Genomic DNA, 21,548 nt, shown 5'->3' with positions numbered 1-21,548 from the left:
CTTCCTGTGAGACCAGTTTTAGAGTTCGATGCTTCTCTTCAGGTTCACTGTATCCCTTGGACGTACACATTGACGATGAAACACAGAAATTGCATCGGAGTTAAATACAAAAGGCACAATGCCGACTTAAGTACAAGAAGACTGACTCTTCTTACTGTCTATGTTTTGAGCCTCTAGTGTGAGACCAGTTTTAGATTCCGATGCTTCACTTCAGGTTTACTGTAGCGCTTGGCCCCATCATATTGACAATGGAACAGCGAAATTTCATCGGAATTAAATACATAATGTGTACAATAAAGACTTACGTACAAGGAGACTGACTCTTCTTACTGTCTATGTTTTGGGCCTTTCCTGTGAGACCAGTTTTAGATTCCGATGCTTCACTTCAGGTTTACTGTATCGCTTGGACTTTCATATTGACGATGAAACACGGAAATTGCATCAGAATTAAATGCAAAATGCATAATGCAGACTTGACTAGAAGAAGACTGACTCTTAATACTGCCTATGTTTTGAGCCGTTCCTGTGAGATCAGTTTTAGAATTCGATGCTTCACTTTAGGTTCACTGTATCACTTGGACCTACACATGGGCGATGAAACAGAGAAATTGCATCGGAATCAAATACAAAAGGCACAATATTGACTTCAGTACAAGATGACTGTCTCTTCTTACCGTCTTTTTTTGAGCCTTTCCTGTGAGCCCAGTTTTAGATTCCGATGCTTAACTTTAGGTTTACCGTATCGCTTGGAGCTTCATATAGACGATGAAACACAGGGATTGCATCGGAACTAAGTACAAAAGGCATAATGCCGACTTAAGTACAAAAAGACTGACTCCTCTGACTGTCTGTGTTTTGCGCCTTTCCTGTGAGACCAGTTTTAGGTTCCGATGCTTCACTTCAGGTTCACTGTATCGCTTGGACCTCCATATTTACGATGGAACAGAGAAATTTCATCGGAATTAAATACAAAAGGCACAATAATGACTTACGTACAAGAGGGCTGACTCGTCTTACCGTCTATGTTTGAGCCATTCCTGTGAGACCAGTTTTAATTACCGATGCTTCACTTCAGGTAAACTGGATCCCTTGGACCTTCACATTGCCGATGAACCCATAAATTGCATCGGAATTAAATACAAAAGGCACAACTCCGTCTTAAGTTAAAGAAGACTGTCTCTTCTTACTGTCTATGTTTTGGGTTTTTCCTGTGAGACCAGTTTTAGATTCCGGTGCTTCACTTCAGGTTTACTGTATCGCGTGGACCGACATATTGACGATGGAACAGCGAAAGTTCATCGGTATTAAATACAACATGCACAATAACGACTTACGTACAACGAGACTGACTCTTCTTACTGTCTGTGTTTTGAGCTTTTCCTGTGAGACCAGTTATAGTTTCCGATGTTTCACTTCAGAATTACTGTAGCCCTTGGACCTTCACATTGACGACGGAACACAGAAATAGCATCGGAAATAAAAACAAAAGGCACAATGCCGACCTATGTACAAGATGACTGACTCTTCTTACTGTCTATGTTTGAGCCTTTCCTGTGAGCCAAGTTTTAGTTTCCGATGCTTGATTTCAGATTTACTCTTTCGCTTTGACCTTCATATTCACGATGAAACACAGAAATTGCATCGGAATTAAATGCAAAAGGCACTATATTGACATATGTACAAGAGGACTGAATCTTCTTACTGTCTATGTTTGAGCCATTCCTGTGATATCAGTTTTAGATTCCGATGCTTCACTTCAGATTTACTGTATCACTAGGACCTTCAAATAGATAGTGAAACACAGAAATTGCATCGCAATTAAATACAAAGGGCACAATGCCGACATAAGTACAAGAAGACTGACTCTTCTTACTGTTTATGTTTTTATACTTTCCAGTGAGACCAGTTTAAGATTCAGATGCTTCACTTCAGGTTTACAGTATCGCTTGGACATTCATATTGACGAAGAAACACAGAAAGTGAGTCGGAATTAAATACAAAATGCATAATGCCGACTTAACTACAGGAAGACTGACTCTTAATACTGTCTATGTTTTCAACCTTTCCTGTGAGACCAGTTTTAGATTTCGATGCTTAACCTCAGGTTCATTGTATCCCTTGCACGTACACATTGACGACGAAACACAGAAATTGCATCGGAATTAAATACCAGATGCACAATGCCGACTTAAGTACAAGAAGACTGACTCTTCTTAGTGTCTATGATTTGATACTTTCCTGTGAGACCAGTTTTAGATTCCGATGTTTCATTTCAGGTTTACTGTATCCCTTGGACTTTCACATAGACGATGGAACACAGAAATTGCATCGGAATTAAATACAAAAGGCACTATATTGACATATGTACAAGAGGACTGACTCTTCTTACTGTCTATGTTTGAGCCATTCCTGTGAGACCAGTTTGAGATTGCAATGCTTCACGTAGGTTCACTGTATCCCTTGGACCTTTACATTGACGATGAAATACAGAAATTTCAACGGAATGAAACAGAAAAGGCACAATGCTGACTTAAGTACAAGAGGATTGTCTCGTCTTACTTTCTATGCGTTTGGCCTTTCCTGTGAGACCAGTTTTAGATTCCGATGCTTCACTTCAGGTTTATTGTATCCCTTGGACCTTCCCATTGACGATGAAACACAGATATTGAATCGGAAGTAAATACAAAAGGCATAATGCTGACTTAGGTACAAGTATACAGACTCTTCTTACTGTCTGTGTTTTGAGCCTTTCCCGTGAGACCAGTTTTAGATTCCGATGCTTCACATCAGATTTACTGTATCCCTTGGACCTTCTCATAGACGATGAAACACAGAAATTGCATCGGAATTAAATACAAAAGAAACAATGCCGACTTATGTACAAGAAGACTGACTCTTCTTATTGTCTATGTTTTGAGCCTTTACTGTGAGACCAGTTTTAGATTGCGATGCATCACTTCAGGTTGACTATATCGCTTGGACGTACACATTGACGATAAAACACAGAAAGTGAGTCGGAATTAAATACAAAATGCATAATGCCGACTTAACTACAGGAAGACTGACTCTTAATACTGTCTATGTTTTCAGCCTTTCCTGTGAGCCCAGTTTTAGATTCCGATGCTTCACTTAAGGTTTACTGTATCCCTTGGACCTTCACATAGACGATGGAACACAGAAATGGAAACGGAATTAAATATAAAAGCGCAATCACGACGTAAGTAAAAGATGACTGACTCTTCTTATTCTATATGATTGAACCCTTTCCTGTGAGACCAGTTTTAGATTCCGATGCTTCCTTTCAGTTTACTGTATCCCTTGGACCTTCAAATAGACGATGGAACACAGAAATTGCATCGGAATTAAATACAAAATGCACAATATTGACTTTAGTAGAAGAAGACTGACTCTTCTTGCTGTCTATGTTTGAGCCTTTCCTGTGAGACCAGTTTTACATTGCGATGCTTCTCTTCAGGTTCACCGCATCCTTTGGACCTACACATTGACGAAGAAAGACAGAAATTGCATCGGAAATAAATACAAAAACACAATGCCGACTTAAGTACAAGAAGACTGACTCTCCTTACTGTCTATGTTTAGAGCCCTTCCTGGAAGACCAGTTTCAGATTCCGATGCTTCACATCAGGTTTACTGTATCCCTTGGACCTTCACATAGACGATGAAACACAGAAATTACATCGGAATTAATTACAGAAGACTCAATGCCAACTTAAGTACAAGAAGACTGCCTCTTCCTTCTGTCTATGCTTTGAGCCTTTCCTGTGAGACCAGTTTTATTTTCCAATGCTTCCCTTCAAGTTTACTGTATTCCTTGGACCTACACATTGACGATGAAACACAGAAATTGCATCGGAATTAGATACAAAACGCATATTGCCGACTTAAGTACAAAAAGACTGATTCTTCTTACTGTCTGTGTTTTGAGCTTTTCCTGTGAGACCAGTTTTAGATTTCGATGCTTCACTTCAGGTTTACTGTATCGCTTGTACCTTCAAATTGACAATGAAACACTGAAATTGCATCAGAATTAAATACAAAAGGCACAATGCTGGCTTTAGTACAAAAAGACTGACTCTTCTTACTGTGTACGATTGAGCCTTTCATCTCAGACCAGTTTTAAATTCCGATGCTTCACTTCAGGTTTGCTGTATCCCTTGGACCTTCACATAGACGGTGAAACACAGAAATTGCATTGGAATTAAATACAAAAGGCGGAATGCCGACATAAGTACAAGAAGACAGACTCTTCTTACTGTCTACGATTTCAGCCTTTGCTGGAGAACAGTTTTTTGATTCCGATGCTTCACTTAAGGTTTGCTGTATCGCTTAGACCTTCACATTCACGATGAAACACAGAAATTGCATCGGAATTAAATACAAAAGGCACAATGCCGATTTAAGTACAAAAAGACTGACACTTCTTACCCTCTATGATTTGAGCCTTTCCTGTGAGACCAGTTTTAGATTGCGATGCATCACTTCAGGTTTACTGTATCGCTTGGACCGTCATATTGACGTGGAAAATCAGAAATTGCATCGTAATTAAATACAAAATGCATAATGCCTACTTAAGTACAAGAAGACTGAATCCTCTTACTGTCTGTGTTTTGAGCCATTCCTGTGAGACAAATTTTAGATTCCGATGCTTCACTTCTGGTTTTTCTGTATCCCTTGGACCTTCACATAGACGATGAAACACAGAAATTGCATCGGAATTAAATACAAAAGGCAGAATGCCGACTTAGGTACAAGAAGACTGACTCTTCTTACTGTCTATGATTTGAGCCTTTGCTGGATAATAGTTTTAGATTCCGATGCTTAACTTAAGGTTTACTGTATCGCTTGGACCTTCACATTCACGATGAAACACAGAAATTGCATCGGAATTAAATACAAAAGGCACAATGCTGACTTAAGTACAAAAAGAGTGACTCTTCTTACTGTGTACGATTGAGCCTTTCATCTGAGACCAGTTTTAAATTCCGATGCTGCTCTTCAGGTTTACTGTATCGCTTGGACCATCATATTGACGATGAAACACAGAAATTGCATCGGAATTAAATAGATAAGGCGTTATGCCTACTTAAGTACAAGAAGTCTGACTCTTCTTACTGTCTGTGTTTTGAGCCTTTTCTGTGAGACAAGTTTTAGATTCCGACGCTTCACTTCAGGTTTGCTGTATTCCTTGGACCTTCACATAGACGGTGAAACACAGAAATTGCATCGGAATTAAATACAAAATGCACAATGCTGACTTAAGTACAAGAAAACAGACTCTTCTTACTGTCTATGATTTGAGCCTTTCCTGGAGAACACTTTTAGATTCCGATGCTTCACTTCAGGTTTACTGTATCGCCTGGACCATCATATTGACGATGAAACACAGAAATTGCATCGGAATTAAATAGAAAAGGCATTATGCCTACTTAAGTAGAAGAAGTCTGATTCTTCTTACTGTCTGTGTTTTGAGCCTTTTCTGTGAGACCAGTTTTAGATTCCGATGCTTCACTTCAGGTTTAATGTATCCCTTGGGCCTTCACATAGACGATGAAATACAGAAATTGCATCGGAATTAAATACAAAAGGCAGAATGCCGACTTAAGTACAAGAAGACTGACTCTTCTTACTGTCTATGATTTGAGCCTTTCCTGGAGAACAGTTTTAGATTCCGATGCTTCACTTAAGGTTTACTGTATCGCTTGGACCTTCACATTGACGATGAAACACAGAGACTGCATCGGAATTAAATACAAAAGGCACACTGCCGACTTAAGTACAAAAAGACCGACTCTTCTTACTCTCTATGATTTGAGCCTTTCCAGTCAGGCCAGTTTTGGATTGCGATGCATCACTTCAGGTTTACTATATCGCTTGGACCTTCATATTGACGTGGAAAATCAGAAATTGCATTGTAATTAAATACAAAAGGCATAATACCGACTTAGGTACAAGAAGACTGACTCTTCCTACTGTCTGTGTTTTGAGCCTTTCCTGTGAGACCAGTTTTAGATTCCGGTGCTTCACTTCAGGTTTACTGTATCCCTTGGACCTTGACATAGACGATGAAACACAGAAATTGCATCGTAATTAAATACAAAAGGCACAATGCCGACTTAAATACAAGAAGACTGACTCTTCTTACTGTCTATCATATGAACCTTTCCTGTGAGACCAGTTTTAGATTCCGATGCTTCACTTCAGGTTTATTGTATCGCTTGGACCTTAAAAGTGCCAATAAAACAAAGAAATTGAATCAGAATTAAATACAAAATGCACAATGCTGACTTAAGTACAGAAAGACTGACTCTTTTTACTGTGTATAATTGAGCCTTTCATCTGAGACCAGTTCTAGATTCCGATGCTTCACTTCAGGTTTACTGTATCGCTTGGACCATCATATTGACGATGAAACACAGAAATGGCATCGGAATTAAATATAAAAGGCATTATGCCTACTTAAGTACAAGAAGTCCGACTCTTCTTACTGTCAGTGTTTTGAGCCTTTCTGTGAGACCAGTTTTAGATTCCGCTGCTTCCCTTCGGGTTTACTGTATCCCTTGGACCTTCACATAGACGATGAAACACCGAAATTGCATCGGAATTAAATACAAAAGTCAGAATGCCGACTTAAGTACAAGAAGACTGACTCTTCTTACTCTCTATGATTTGAGCCTTTCCAGTGAGGCCAGTTTTAGATTGCGATGCATCACTTCAGGTTTACTGTATCGCTTGGACCTTGAGATTGACGTGGAAAATCAGAAATTGCATCGTAATGAAATACAAAATGCATAATGCCCACTTAAGTACAAGAAGACTGAATCTTCTTACTGTCTGTGTTTTGAGCCATTCCTGTGAGACAAGTTTTAGATTCCGATGCTTCACTTCAGGTTTACTGTATACCTTGGACCTTCACATAGACGATGAAACACAGAAATTGCATCAGAATTAAATACAAAAGGCACAATGCCGACTTAAGTACAAGAAAACTGACTCTTCTTACTGTCTATGATTTGAGCCTTTCCTGGAGAACACTTTTAGATTCCGATGCTTCACTTCAGGCTTACTGTATCGCTTGGACCTTCACATTGACAACGAAAAACTGAAATTGCATCAGAATTAAATACAAAAGGCACAATGCTCACTTAAGTTCAAAAGGACTGACTCTTCTTACTGCGTTTCATTGCGCCTTTCATCTGCGACCAGTTTTAGACTCCGATGCTTCACTTCAGTTTTACTGTATCGCCTGGACCATCATATTGACGATGAAACACAGAAATTGCATCGGAATTAAATAGAAAAGTCATTATGCCTACTGAAGTACAAGAAGTCTGACTCTTCTTACTGTCTGTGTTTTGAGCCTTTTCAGTGGGACCTGTTTTAGATTCCGATGCTTCACTTCAGGATTCCTGTATCCCTTGGACCTCCACATAGACGATGAAATACAGAAATTGCATCGGAATGAAATACAAAAGGCAGAATGCCGACTTAAGTACAAGAAAACTGACTCTTCTTACTGTCTATGATTTGAGCCTTTCCTGGAGAACAGTTTTAGATTCCGATGCTTCACTTAAGGTCTACTGTATCGCTTGGACCTTCACATTGACGATGAAACACAGAGACTGCATCGGAATTAAATACGAAAGGCACATTGCCGACTTAAGTACAAAAAGACCGACTCTTCTTACTCTCTATGATTTGAGCCTTTCCAGTGAGGCCAGTTTTAGATTGCGATGCATCACTTCAGGTTTACTAATCGCTTGGACCTTCATATTGACGTGGAAAATCAGAAATTATATTGTAATTAAATACAAAAGGCATAATGCCGACTTAAGTACAAGAAGACTGGCTCTTCCTACTGTCTGTGTTTTGAGCCTTTCCTGTGAGACCAGTTTTAGATTCCGGTGCTTCACTTCAGGTTTACTGTATCCGTTGGACCTTTACATAGTCGATGAAACACAGAAATTGCATCGGAATTAAATACAAAAGGCACAATGGCGACTTAAATACAAGAAAACTGACTCTTCTTACTGTCTATCATATGAACCTTTCCTGTGAGACCAGTTTTAGATTCCGATGCTTCACTTCAGGTTTTCTGTATCGCTTGGACCTTCAAATTGACAATGAAACAAAGAAATTGCATAAGAATTAAATACAAAAGGCACAATGCCGACTTAAGTACAAAAAGACTGACTCTTCTTACCCTCTATGATTTGAACCTTTCCCGTGAGGCCAGTTTCAGATTGCGATGCATCACTTAAGGTTTACTGTATCGCTTGGACCTTCATATTGACGTGGAAAACCGGAAATTGCATCGTAATGAAATACAAAATGCATAATGCCGACTTAAGTACAAGAAGCCTGAATCTTCTTACTGTTGTGCTTTGAGCCATTCCTGTGAGACAAGTTTTAGATTGGGATGCTTCACTTCAGGTTTACTGTATCGCTTGGACCTTCAAATTGACAATGAAACATAGAAATTGCATCAGAATTAAATGCAAAAGGCACAATGCTGACTTAAGTACAAAAACACTGACTCTTCTTACTGTGTATGATTGAGCCTTTCATCTGAGACCAGTTTTAGATTCCGATGTTTCACTTCAGGTTTACTGTATCGCTTGGACCAATATATTGACGATGAAACACAGAAATTGCATCGGAATTAAATATAAAAGGCATTATGCCTACTTAAGTACAAGAAGTCTGACTCTTCTTACTGTCAGTGCTTTGGGCCTTTTCTTTGAGACCAGTTTTAGATTCCGCTGCTTCACTTCAGGTTTACTGTATCCCTTGGACCTTCACATAGACGATGAAACACCGAAATTGCATCGGAATTAGATACTAAAGTCAGAATGCCGACTTAAGTACAAGAAGACTGACTCTTCTTACTCTCTATGATTTGAGCCTTTCCAGTGAGGCCAGTTTTAGATTGCGATGCATCACTTCAGGTTTACTGTATCGCTTGGACCTTCATATTGACATGTAATATCAGAAATTGCATCGTAATTAAATACAAAAGGCACAATCGTGACATAAGTACAAGAAGACTGACTCTTCTTTCTCTCTATGATTTAAGCCTTTAATGTGAGACCAGTTTTAGATTCCGATGCTTCATTTCTGGATTTCTGTATCTCTTTTACCTTCAAATAGGCGATGGAACACAGAAATTGCATCGGAATTAAATACAAAAGCACAATATTGACTTTAGTACAAGAAGATTGACTCTTCTTACTGTCTTTGGATCTAGCCTATTTAGTGAGACCAGTTTTAGATTCCGTTGTTTCTCATCAGGTTCACTGTGTCCCTTTCACCTTCACAATGACGATGAAACACAGAAATTGCATCGGAATTAAATACAAAAGGCAGAATGCCGACTTAAGTACAAGAAGACTGACTCTTCTTAGTGCCTACGATTTGAGCCTTTGCTGGAGAACAGTTTTAGATTCCGATGCTTCACATCAGATTTACTGTATCCCTTGGACCTTCTCATAGACGATGAAACACAGAAATTGCATCGGAATTAAATACAAAAGAAACAATGCCGACTTATGTACAAGAAGACTGACTCTTCTTATTGTCTATGTTTTGAGCCTTTACTGTGAGACCAGTTTTAGATTGCGATGCATCACTTCAGGTTGACTATATCGCTTGGACGTACACATTGACGATAAAACACAGAAAGTGAGTCGGAATTAAATACAAAATGCATAATGCCGACTTAACTACAGGAAGACTGACTCTTAATACTGTCTATGTTTTCAGCCTTTCCTGTGAGCCCAGTTTTAGATTCCGATGCTTCACTTAAGGTTTACTGTATCCCTTGGACCTTCACATAGACGATGGAACACAGAAATGGAAACGGAATTAAATATAAAAGCGCAATCACGACGTAAGTAAAAGATGACTGACTCTTCTTATTCTATATGATTGAACCCTTTCCTGTGAGACCAGTTTTAGATTCCGATGCTTCCTTTCAGTTTACTGTATCCCTTGGACCTTCAAATAGACGATGGAACACAGAAATTGCATCGGAATTAAATACAAAATGCACAATATTGACTTTAGTAGAAGAAGACTGACTCTTCTTGCTGTCTATGTTTGAGCCTTTCCTGTGAGACCAGTTTTACATTGCGATGCTTCTCTTCAGGTTCACCGCATCCTTTGGACCTACACATTGACGAAGAAAGACAGAAATTGCATCGGAAATAAATACAAAAACACAATGCCGACTTAAGTACAAGAAGACTGACTCTCCTTACTGTCTATGTTTAGAGCCCTTCCTGGAAGACCAGTTTCAGATTCCGATGCTTCACATCAGGTTTACTGTATCCCTTGGACCTTCACATAGACGATGAAACACAGAAATTACATCGGAATTAATTACAGAAGACTCAATGCCAACTTAAGTACAAGAAGACTGCCTCTTCCTTCTGTCTATGCTTTGAGCCTTTCCTGTGAGACCAGTTTTATTTTCCAATGCTTCCCTTCAAGTTTACTGTATTCCTTGGACCTACACATTGACGATGAAACACAGAAATTGCATCGGAATTAGATACAAAACGCATATTGCCGACTTAAGTACAAAAAGACTGATTCTTCTTACTGTCTGTGTTTTGAGCTTTTCCTGTGAGACCAGTTTTAGATTTCGATGCTTCACTTCAGGTTTACTGTATCGCTTGTACCTTCAAATTGACAATGAAACACTGAAATTGCATCAGAATTAAATACAAAAGGCACAATGCTGGCTTTAGTACAAAAAGACTGACTCTTCTTACTGTGTACGATTGAGCCTTTCATCTCAGACCAGTTTTAAATTCCGATGCTTCACTTCAGGTTTGCTGTATCCCTTGGACCTTCACATAGACGGTGAAACACAGAAATTGCATTGGAATTAAATACAAAAGGCGGAATGCCGACATAAGTACAAGAAGACAGACTCTTCTTACTGTCTACGATTTCAGCCTTTGCTGGAGAACAGTTTTTTGATTCCGATGCTTCACTTAAGGTTTGCTGTATCGCTTAGACCTTCACATTCACGATGAAACACAGAAATTGCATCGGAATTAAATACAAAAGGCACAATGCCGATTTAAGTACAAAAAGACTGACTCTTCTTACCCTCTATGATTTGAGCCTTTCCTGTGAGACCAGTTTTAGATTGCGATGCATCACTTCAGGTTTACTGTATCGCTTGGACCGTCATATTGACGTGGAAAATCAGAAATTGCATCGTAATTAAATACAAAATGCATAATGCCTACTTAAGTACAAGAAGACTGAATCTTCTTACTGTCTGTGTTTTGAGCCATTCCTGTGAGACAAATTTTAGATTCCGATGCTTCACTTCTGGTTTTTCTGTATCCCTTGGACCTTCACATAGACGATGAAACACAGAAATTGCATCGGAATTAAATACAAAAGGCAGAATGCCGACTTAGGTACAAGAAGACTGACTCTTCTTACTGTCTATGATTTGAGCCTTTGCTGGATAATAGTTTTAGATTCCGATGCTTAACTTAAGGTTTACTGTATCGCTTGGACCTTCACATTCACGATGAAACACAGAAATTGCATCGGAATTAAATACAAAAGGCACAATGCTGACTTAAGTACAAAAAGAGTGACTCTTCTTACTGTGTACGATTGAGCCTTTCATCTGAGACCAGTTTTAAATTCCGATGCTGCTCTTCAGGTTTACTGTATCGCTTGGACCATCATATTGACGATGAAACACAGAAATTGCATCGGAATTAAATAGATAAGGCGTTATGCCTACTTAAGTACAAGAAGTCTGACTCTTCTTACTGTCTGTGTTTTGAGCCTTTTCTGTGAGACAAGTTTTAGATTCCGACGCTTCACTTCAGGTTTGCTGTATTCCTTGGACCTTCACATAGACGGTGAAACACAGAAATTGCATCGGAATTAAATACAAAATGCACAATGCTGACTTAAGTACAAGAAAACAGACTCTTCTTACTGTCTATGATTTGAGCCTTTCCTGGAGAACACTTTTAGATTCCGACACTTCACTTCAGGTTTACTGTATCGCCTGGACCATCATATTGACGATGAAACACAGAAATTGCATCGGAATTAAATAGAAAAGGCATTATGCCTACTTAAGTAGAAGAAGTCTGATTCTTCTTACTGTCTGTGTTTTGAGCCTTTTCTGTGAGACCAGTTTTAGATTCCGATGCTTCACTTCAGGTTTAATGTATCCCTTGGGCCTTCACATAGACGATGAAATACAGAAATTGCATCGGAATGAAATACAAAAGGCAGAATGCCGACTTAAGTACAAGAAGACTGACTCTTCTTACTGTCTATGATTTGAGCCTTTCCTGGAGAACAGTTTTAGATTCCGATGCTTCACTTAAGGTTTACTGTATCGCTTGGACCTTCACATTGACGATGAAACACAGAGACTGCATCGGAATTAAATACAAAAGGCACACTGCCGACTTAAGTACAAAAAGACCGACTCTTCTTACTCTCTATGATTTGAGCCTTTCCAGTCAGGCCAGTTTTGGATTGCGATGCATCACTTCAGGTTTACTATATCGCTTGGACCTTCATATTGACGTGGAAAATCAGAAATTGCATTGTAATTAAATACAAAAGGCATAATACCGACTTAGGTACAAGAAGACTGACTCTTCCTACTGTCTGTGTTTTGAGCCTTTCCTGTGAGACCAGTTTTAGATTCCGGTGCTTCACTTCAGGTTTACTGTATCCCTTGGACCTTGACATAGACGATGAAACACAGAAATTGCATCGTAATTAAATACAAAAGGCACAATGCCGACTTAAATACAAGAAGACTGACTCTTCTTACTGTCTATCATATGAACCTTTCCTGTGAGACCAGTTTTAGATTCCGATGCTTCACTTCAGGTTTATTGTATCGCTTGGACCTTAAAAGTGCCAATAAAACAAAGAAATTGAATCAGAATTAAATACAAAAGGCACAATGCTGACTTAAGTACAGAAAGACTGACTCTTTTTACTGTGTATAATTGAGCCTTTCATCTGAGACCAGTTCTAGATTCCGATGCTTCACTTCAGGTTTACTGTATCGCTTGGACCATCATATTGACGATGAAACACAGAAATGGCATCGGAATTAAATGTAAAAGGCATTATGCCTACTTAAGTACAAGAAGTCCGACTCTTCTTACTGTCAGTGTTTTGAGCCTTTCTGTGAGACCAGTTTTAGATTCCGCTGCTTCCCTTCGGGTTTACTGTATCCCTTGGACCTTCACATAGACGATGAAACACCGAAATTGCATCGGAATTAAATACAAAAGTCAGAATGCCGACTTAAGTACAAGAAGACTGACTCTTCTTACTCTCTATGATTTGAGCCTTTCCAGTGAGGCCAGTTTTAGATTGCGATGCATCACTTCAGGTTTACTGTATCGCTTGGACCTTGAGATTGACGTGGAAAATCAGAAATTGCATCGTAATGAAATACAAAATGCATAATGCCCACTTAAGTACAAGAAGACTGAATCTTCTTACTGTCTGTGTTTTGAGCCATTCCTGTGAGACAAGTTTTAGATTCCGATGCTTCACTTCAGGTTTACTGTATACCTTGGACCTTCACATAGACGATGAAACACAGAAATTGCATCAGAATTAAATACAAAAGGCACAATGCCGACTTAAGTACAAGAAAACTGACTCTTCTTACTGTCTATGATTTGAGCCTTTCCTGGAGAACACTTTTAGATTCCGATGCTTCACTTCAGGCTTACTGTATCGCTTGGACCTTCACATTGACAACGAAAAACTGAAATTGCATCAGAATTAAATACAAAAGGCACAATGCTCACTTAAGTTCAAAAGGACTGACTCTTCTTACTGCGTTTCATTGCGCCTTTCATCTGCGACCAGTTTTAGACTCCGATGCTTCACTTCAGTTTTACTGTATCGCCTGGACCATCATATTGACGATGAAACACAGAAATTGCATCGGAATTAAATAGAAAAGTCATTATGCCTACTGAAGTACAAGAAGTCTGACTCTTCTTACTGTCTGTGTTTTGAGCCTTTTCAGTGGGACCTGTTTTAGATTCCGATGCTTCACTTCAGGATTCCTGTATCCCTTGGACCTCGACATAGACGATGAAATACAGAAATTGCATCGGAATGAAATACAAAAGGCAGAATGCCGACTTAAGTACAAGAAGACTGACTCTTCTTACTGTCTATGATTTGAGCCTTTCCTGGAGAACAGTTTTAGATTCCGATGCTTCACTTAAGGTCTACTGTATCGCTTGGACCTTCACATTGACGATGAAACACAGAGACTGCATCGGAATTAAATACAAAAGGCACATTGCCGACTTAAGTACAAAAAGACCGACTCTTCTTACTCTCTATGATTTGAGCCTTTCCAGTGAGGCCAGTTTTAGATTGCGATGCATCACTTCAGGTTTACTATATCGCTTGGACCTTCATATTGACGTGGAAAATCAGAAATTATATTGTAATTAAATACAAAAGGCATAATGCCGACTTAAGTACAAGAAGACTGGCTCTTCCTACTGTCTGTGTTTTGAGCCTTTCCTGTGAGACCAGTTTTAGATTCCGGTGCTTCACTTCAGGTTTACTGTATCCGTTGGACCTTTACATAGTCGATGAAACACAGAAATTGCATCGGAATTAAATACAAAAGGCACAATGGCGACTTAAATACAAGAAAACTGACTCTTCTTACTGTCTATCATATGAACCTTTCCTGTGAGACCAGTTTTAGATTCCGATGCTTCACTTCAGGTTTTCTGTATCGCTTGGACCTTCAAATTGACAATGAAACAAAGAAATTGCATAAGAATTAAATACAAAAGGCACAATGCCGACTTAAGTACAAAAAGACTGACTCTTCTTACCCTCTATGATTTGAACCTTTCCCGTGAGGCCAGTTTCAGATTGCGATGCATCACTTAAGGTTTACTGTATCGCTTGGACCTTCATATTGACGTGGAAAACCGGAAATTGCATCGTAATGAAATACAAAATGCATAATGCCGACTTAAGTACAAGAAGCCTGAATCTTCTTACTGTTGTGCTTTGAGCCATTCCTGTGAGACAAGTTTTAGATTGCGATGCTTCACTTCAGGTTTACTGTATCGCTTGGACCTTCAAATTGACAATGAAACATAGAAATTGCATCAGAATTAAATGCAAAAGGCACAATGCTGACTTAAGTACAAAAACACTGACTCTTCTTACTGTGTATGATTGAGCCTTTCATCTGAGACCAGTTTTAGATTCCGATGTTTCACTTCAGGTTTACTGTATCGCTTGGACCAATATATTGACGATGAAACACAGAAATTGCATCGGAATTAAATATAAAAGGCATTATGCCTACTTAAGTACAAGAAGTCTGACTCTTCTTACTGTCAGTGCTTTGGGCCTTTTCTTTGAGACCAGTTTTAGATTCCGCTGCTTCACTTCAGGTTTACTGTATCCCTTGGACCTTCACATAGACGATGAAACACCGAAATTGCATCGGAATTAGATACTAAAGTCAGAATGCCGACTTAAGTACAAGAAGACTGACTCTTCTTACTCTCTATGATTTGAGCCTTTCCAGTGAGGCCAGTTTTAGATTGCGATGCATCACTTCAGGTTTACTGTATCGCTTGGACCTTCATATTGACATGTAATATCAGAAATTGCATCGTAATTAAATACAAAAGGCACAATCGTGACATAAGTACAAGAAGACTGACTCTTCTTTCTCTCTATGATTTAAGCCTTTAATGTGAGACCAGTTTTAGATTCCGATGCTTCATTTCTGGATTTCTGTATCTCTTTTACCTTCAAATAGGCGATGGAACACAGAAATTGCATCGGAATTAAATACAAAAGCACAATATTGACTTTAGTACAAGAAGATTGACTCTTCTTACTGTCTTTGGATCTAGCCTATTTAGTGAGACCAGTTTTAGATTCCGTTGTTTCTCATCAGGTTCACTGTGTCCCTTTCACCTTCACAATGACGATGAAACACAGAAATTGCATCGGAATTAAATACAAACGGCAGAATGCCGACTTAAGTACAAGAAGACTGACTCTTCTTAGTGCCTACGATTTGAGCCTTTGCTGGAGAACAGTTTTAGATTCCGATGCTTCACTTAAGGTTTACTGTATCGCTTGGACCTTCACATTCACGATGAAACACAGAAATTGCATCGGAATTAAATACAAAAGGCACAATGCCGACTTAAGTACAAAAAGACTGACTCTTCTTACCCTCTATGATTTGAGCCTTTACTGTGAGGCCAGTTTTAGATTGCGATGCATCACTTCAGGTTTACTGTATCGCTTGGACCTTCATATTGACGTGGAAAATCAGAAATTGTATCGTAATTAAATACAAAATGCATAATGCCCACTTAAGTACAAGAAGACTGAATCTTCTTACTGTCTGTGTTTTGAGCCATTCCTGTGAGACAAGTTTTAGATTCCGATGCTTCACTTCAAGTTTGCTGTATTCCTTGGACCTTCACATAGACGGTGAAACACGGAAATTGCATCGGAATTAAATACAAAAGGCAGAATGCCGACTTAAGTACAAGAAGACTGACTCTTCTTACTGTCTATGATTTGAGCTTTTGCTGGAGAACAGTTTTAGATTCCGATGCTTCACTTAAGGTTTACTGTATCGATTGGACCTTCACATTCACGATGAAACACAGAAATTATATCAGAATTAAATAGATAAGGCATTATGCCTACTTAAGTACAAGAAGTCTGACTCTTCTTACTGTCTGTGTATTGAGCCTTTTCTGTGAGACCAGTTTTAGATTCCGACGCTTCACTTCAGGTTTGCTGTATTCCTTGGACCTTCACATGGACGGTGAAACACAGAAATTGCATCGGAATTAAATGCAAAATGCACAATGCCGACTTAAGTACAAGAAAAGTGACTCTTCTTACTGTCTATGATTTGAGCCTTCCCTGGAGAACACTTTTAGATTCCGATGCCTCACTTCAGTTTTACTGTATCGCCTGGTCCATCATATTGACGATGAAACACAGAAATTGCATCGGAATTAAATAGAAAAGGCATTATGCCTACTTAAGTACAAGAAGTCTGTCTCTTCTTACTGTCTGCATTTAGAGCCCTTTCTGTGAGACCAGTTTTAGATTCCGATGCCTCACTTCAGGTTTACTGTATCCCTTGGACCTTCACATAGACGGTGAAACACAGAAATTGCATCGATATTAAATAGATAAGGCAACATGCCTACTTAAGTACAAGAAGTCTTACTCTTCTTACTGCCTGTATTTTGAGCCTTTTCTGTGAGACCAGTTTTAGATTCCGACGCTTCACTTCAGGTTTGCTGTATCCCTTGGACCTTCACATAGACGGTGAAACACAGAAATTGCATCGGAATTAAATACAAAAGGCAGAATGCCGACTTAAGTACAAGAAGACTGACTCTTCTTACTGTCTATGATTTGAGCCTTTGCTGGAGAACAGTTTTAGATTCCGATGCTTCACTTAAGGTTTACTGTATAGCTTGGACCTTCACATTCACGATGAAACACAGAAATTGCATCGGAATTAAACACAAAAGGCACAATGCTGACTTAAGTACAAAAAGACTGACTCTTCTTACTGTGTACGATTGAGCCTTTCATCTGAGACCAGTTTTAAAATCCGATGCTTCACCTCAGGTTACCGTATCGCTTGGACCATCATATTGACGATGAAACACAGAAATTGCATCGTAATTAAATAGATAAGGCATTATGCCTACTTAAGTACAAGAAGTCTGACTCTTCTTACTGTCTGTGTTTTGAGCCTTTTCTGTGAGACCAGTTTTAGATTTCGACGCTTCACTTCAGGTTTGCTGTATTCCTTGGACCTTCACATAGACGGTGAAACACAGAAATTGCATCGGAATTAAATGCAAAATGCACAATGCCGACTTAAGTACAAGAAAACTGACTCTTCTTACTGTCTATGATTTGAGCCTTTCCTGGAGAACACTTTTAGATTCCGATGCTTCACTTCAGGTTTACTGTATCGCCTGGACCATCATATTGACGATGAAACACAGAAATTGCATCGGAATTAAATAGAAAAGGCATTATGCCTACTTAAGTACAAGAAGTTTGACTCTTCTTACTGTCTGTGTTTTGAGCCTTTTCTGTGAGACCAGCTTTTGATTCCGATGCTTCACTTCAGGTTTAATGTATCCCTTGGACCTTCACATAGACGATGAAGTGCAGAAATTGCTTCGGAATTAAATACAAAAGGCAGAATGCCGACTTAAGTACAAGAAGACTGACTCTTCTTACTGTCTATGATTTGAGCCTTTCCTGGAGAACAGTTTTAGATTCCGATGCTTCACTTCAGGTTTACTGTATCGCTTGGACCTTCACATTGACAACGAAACACAGAAATTGCATCAGAATTAAATACAAAAGGCACAATGCTCACTTAAGTACAAAAAGACTGACTCTTCTTACTGTGTATCATTGCGCCTTTCATCTGAGACCAGTTTTAGATTCCGATGCTTCACCTCAGGTTTACTGTATCGCCTGGACCATGATATTGGCGATGAAACACAGAAATTGCATCGGAATTAAATAGAAAAAGCATTATGCCTACTTAAGTACAAGAAGTCTGACTCTTCTTACTGTGTGTGTTTTGAACCTTTTCTGTGAGACCAGTTTTTGATTCCGATGCTTCACATCAGGTTTAATGTATCCCTTGGACCTTCACATAGACGATGAAATACAGAAATTGCATCGGAATTAAATACAAAAGGCAGAATGCCGACTTAAGTACAAGAAGACTGACTCTTCTTACTGTCTATGATTTGAGCCTTTGCTGGAGAACAGTTTTAGATTCCGATGCTTCATTAAGGTTTACTGTATCGCTTGGACCTTCACATTCACGATGAAACACAGAAATTGCATCGGAATTAAATACAAAAAGCACAATGCTGACTTAAGTACAAAAAGACTGACTCTTCTTACTGTGTATCATTGCGCCTTTCATCTGAGACCAGTTTTAGATTCCGATGCTTCACTTCAGGTATACTGTATCGCTTGGACCATCATATTGACGATGAAACACAGAAATTGCATCAGAATTAAATAGATAAGGCATTATGCCTACTTAAGGACAAGAAGTCCGACTCTTCTTACTGTCTGTGTTTTGAGCCTTTTCTGTGAGACCAGTTTTACATTCCGACGCTTCACTTCAGGTTTGCTGTATTCCTTGGACCTTCACATAGACGGTGAAACACAGAAATTGCATCGGAATTAAATACAAAATGCACAATGCCGACTTAAGTACAAGAAAATTGACTCTTCTTACTGTCCATGATTTGAGCCTTTCCTGGAGAACATTTTTAGATTCCGATGCTTCACTTCAGGTTTACTGTATCGCTTGGACCTTCACATTGACAACGAAACACAGAAATTGCATCAGAATTAAATACAAAAGGCACAATGCTCACTTAAGTACAAAAAGACTGACTCTTCTTACTGTGTATCATTGCGCCTTTCATCTGAGACCAGTTTTAGATTCCGATGCTTCACTTCAGGTTTACTGTATCGCCTGGACCATCATATTGACGATGAAACACAGAAATTGCATCGGAATTAAGTAGAAAAGGCATTATGCCTACTTAAGTACAAGAAGTCTGACTCTTCTTACTGTCTGCGTTTGAGCCTTTTCTGTGAGACCAGTTTTAAATTCCGATGCTTCACTTCAGGTTTACTGTATCCCTTGGACCTTCACATAGACGATGAAATACAGAAAATGCATCGGAATTAAATGCAAAAAGCAGATTGCCGAGATAAGTACAAGAAGACTGACTCTTCTTACTGTCTATGATTTGAGCCTTTGCTGGAGAACAGTTTTAGATTCCGATGCTTCACTTAAGGTTTACTGTATCGCTTGGACCTTCACATTCACGATGAAACACCGAAATTGCATCGGAATTAAATACAAAAGGAACAATGCCGACTTAAGTACAAAAAGACTGACTCTTCTTACCCTCTATGATTTGAGCCTTTCCTGTGAGGCCAGTTTTAGATTGCGATGCATCACTTCAGGTTTACTGTATCGCTTGGACCTTCATATTGACGTGGATAATCTGAAATTGCATCGTAATTAAATACAAAATGCATAATGCCTACTTAAGTACAAGAAGACTGAATCTTCTTACTGTCTGTGTTTTGAGCCATTCCTGTGAGACAAGTTTTAGATTCCGATGCTTCACTTCAGGTTTACTGTATCCCTTGGACCTTGACATAGACGATGAATCACAGAAATTTCATCGGAATTAAATACAAAAGGCACAATGCCGCCTTAAATACAAGAAGACGGACTCTTCTTACTGTCTATCATATGAACCTTTCCTGTGAGACCAGTTTTAGATTCCGATGCTTCACTTCAGGTTTACTGTATCGCTTGGACCATCATATTGACGATGAAACACAGAAATTGCATCGGAATTAAATATAAAAGGCATTATGCCTACTTAAGTACAAGAAGTCTGACTCTTCTTACTGTCTGTGTTTTGAGCCTTTTCTGTGAGACCAGTTTTAGATTCCGACGCTTCACTTCAGGTTTGCTGTATCCCTTGGACCTTCACATAGACGGTGAAATACAGAAATTGCATCGGAATTAAATACAAAAGGCACAATGCCGCTATAAATACAAGAAGACCGACTCTTCTTACTGTCTATCATATGAACATTTCCTGTGAGACCAGTTTTACATTCCGATGCTTCACTTCAGGTTTACTGTATCGCTTGGAACTTCAAATTGACAATGAAACAAACAAATTGCATCAGAATTAAATACAAACGGCAGAATGCTGACTTATGTACAAGAAGACTGACTCTTCTTACTCTCTGTGATTTGAGCCTTTCCAGTGAGGCCAGTTTTAGATTGCGATGCATCACTTCAGGTTTACTGTATCGCTTGGACCTTCATATTGACGTGGAAAATCAGAAATTGCATCGTAATTAAATACAAAAGGCACAATCGTGACATAAGTACAAGACGACTGACTCTTCTTTCTCTCTATGATTTAAGCCTTTAATGTGAGACCAGTTTTAGATTCCGATGCTTCATTTCTGGATTCCTGTATCCCTTGGACCTTCAAATAGGCGATGGAACACAGAAATTGCATCGGAATTAAATACAAAAGCACAATATTGACTTTAGTACAAGAAGATTGACACTTCTTACTGTCTTTGGATCTAGCCTTTTTAGTGAGACCAGTTTTAGATTCCGTAGTTTCACTTCACGTTTACTGTGTCCCTTTTACCTTCACAATGACGATGAAACACAGAAATTGCAACGGAATTAAATACAAAATTCACAATGCCGACCTAAGTACAAGAAGAATGATTCTTCTTAGTGTCTATGTTATGAGCCATTCCTGTGAGGCCAGTTTTAAATTCCGATGCTTCACTTCAAGTTTACTGTATCCCTTGGACCTTCATATTGACGTGGAAAATCAGAAATTGCCTCGTAATTA

The sequence above is a fragment of the Schistocerca piceifrons genome, chromosome 1 (genome assembly GCF_021461385.2).
Source record: "Schistocerca piceifrons isolate TAMUIC-IGC-003096 chromosome 1, iqSchPice1.1, whole genome shotgun sequence".
Taxonomy (NCBI): Eukaryota; Metazoa; Arthropoda; class Insecta; order Orthoptera; family Acrididae; genus Schistocerca; species Schistocerca piceifrons.
This window is presented reverse-complemented; position numbering follows the sequence as displayed.